Genomic DNA, 2,384 nt, shown 5'->3' on the forward strand with positions numbered 1-2,384 from the left:
GAGGCTGTCCCTCTAGATGACAGTGGGTTTGAGTCATAGGAGAGTCGGACGTTGCTCTCCAAGGGGCATCCAAAGCACAGTCCCTTTCTTAAAGAACTGAAGACGCAGCCTTAAGGAATGACATTCAAACTTGGCAGCAATGTCATTGTCACTCAAGTCTTCACACTTGGCTACACAAGATAAACAGCCAGAAGATTTTTAGTAGTTTGATAAAAACATCAGCATCATGGGTTTGGTGTTTGTTTGCGGCGCAATGGCCAAACACACCAAGAAAGTCGGCATCGTGGGTAAATACGGGACCCGTTATGGTGCCTCGCTCAGGAAGATGGTAAAGAAAATTGAAGTCAGCCAGCATGCCAAGTACACTTGCTCCTTCTGCGGCAAAACCAAAATGAAGAGAAGAGCTGTGGGCATCTGGCAGTGTGGTTCTTGCATGAAGACAGTAGCTGGTGGCACCTGGACCTACAACACCACCTCGGCCGTCACGGTGAAGTCAGCCATCAGAAGACTGGAGGAACTGAAAGACCAGTAGAAGTTCCCCCTTTTGAAGCATCTCTAGCCTGTAATAAATGGGTTAATTTATGTAAAAAAAAAAAAAATCAGCATCTCACTGGATGGAGTGAGGAGTTTGTGTTGTTGGCTCTGCCTCAAGCACATTGTGTGATTTTCACCAAATTCTTCCATGTTTAGTTTCTTGAGCTGAAAGCTGCGAGGTGGTTCAACAGTGAATTTCTACCTCTAAAATCTGATCTTGATCGGTACCCTCTTTCAGGGACACAATCTTTTTTTTTTTAAAAAAAAAAAAGGTTTTTCTTTTCAAGAATGGGAAAGATATGGCCCCTGCTTTTTTATTTTTTTTAAATTATACTCTTTTTTAAAAAAATTTCTTGTGTGTGTGTGTGTGTGTGTGTGTGTGTGTGTGTGTGTGTTTCTGTGTGCCTGTGTGTCCTGTCAAATCAGATCTGATTGGTACAGGAGGAGATGGCCCCTCCTTCTTCGGCAGAGCATTGGGTGGATTCGAACCACGCATCTCTGGGATTGCAGTGCAGCTTCTTGCCACTAGGCCACCAGAGCTCCCCTAGGGAAACAATCTTGACACTAACTACAAAACTGAAAATGTGCGTCCCACTGACCTCAGGATTCTACTACTGGAGTTTCTCCCACAGAAATTCACACGAGCACACAGGACAGAAGCTCAGGTTGTGCACCGTAGCACCATGAGTAATCAAGACCTAATTATTCACCATCATGGGACTGCCTAAGTAAGTCACAGTCCATCTCTACCCCAAGAATCTACACAACTGAGAAAAAGAATAGAAGTGGTCAAGTGGGAGCATGACTGATGTAGTGAGTGAACCAAGTAAAGTTTGTGAAAAAATTACCAAAGACGTAAGCACTGCTGTAATTGTATTTGCACAATAAGCAACTTAGGAGTTTCTTCCCAGAAACATTTCACTTAGGTAATTAAAGTTCTTTTTAAAAGTCCTAATCTGCAGCATGCACTGTGTGGTAAATCTGTATAGATCTAAGGAGTTGGAGTTCTTGAACTACCAGGAGAACTTGATAAACACAGATTTGTGGAGCATTCCTCAAGGTCAGGTGCACTGGCGCCTCACACTTCACCTACGCCCAGAAGTGGACTACATGACAAGTGTGGAAACTTGGGCCTCCAGATTCTGATTTTTAAGATTCTTCCTACCACGAATATGAGTAAACCCTTGGAGAGTTATTGTGAAGCCATTTCTGTTCCTGTCCTTAGGGCCTTCTACCTACCAGTGTTTATCAAACTGCACTGTAATTATTCCCTCACGCACAAAGCTACTCCACAGACACACAGCCTATTGGATCCTATAACAAACGTTTGGGGAATGTGTTTTATGTGTCTTTTCTAATCCTTTTTTTTTGGTAGCACATTTTTATTGTCTCCTCCCATAAAGATTTATAGCCTTGGAAATGTTATGGAGCCTTGCTGGACTGGACTGGATCTGAAAGCAGTGGGTGTGTGGATTCTGATTTTAGAGATGGAGCTGGAGTCACAGAACTGACCAGCAGAAAACAACAGTACCAGCAGGGGATATATACAAGTAAAAAAAGCAACATTCAACACTTAAGATTTTTTAAAAATCACATGAAGTTACAAAACAACTATGAGATATCATCTCACCCCAGTCAGAAGAGCAAAATTTAACAAAACAGCAAACATCAAATGCTGGTGAGGTTGTGAAGAAACTAGAACACTTATTCACTGTTGGTGGGAGTGTAAAATGGTGCAACCACTGTGGAAGGCGGTATGGCACTTTCTCAAAAAGTTGTAAATAGAGATACCATTTGACCCAGCAATTCCACTACTGGGAATATACCCCAAAGAGACCATAACCACCACC

At 42.6% G+C, this 2,384-nt stretch overlaps 1 pseudogene; it reads left to right on the top strand.

The window, feature by feature from the left end:
• Window positions 1-253: 253 nt before the first annotated feature.
• Window positions 254-532, top strand: LOC102870059 (annotated as a pseudogene).
• Window positions 533-2,384: the final 1,852 nt, after the last annotated feature.

Source organism: Elephantulus edwardii, unplaced genomic scaffold, assembly GCF_000299155.1.
Source record: "Elephantulus edwardii isolate Elephantulus edwardi_28Jun2011 unplaced genomic scaffold, EleEdw1.0 scaffold00015, whole genome shotgun sequence".
Lineage (NCBI taxonomy): Eukaryota > Metazoa > Chordata > Mammalia > Macroscelidea > Macroscelididae > Elephantulus > Elephantulus edwardii.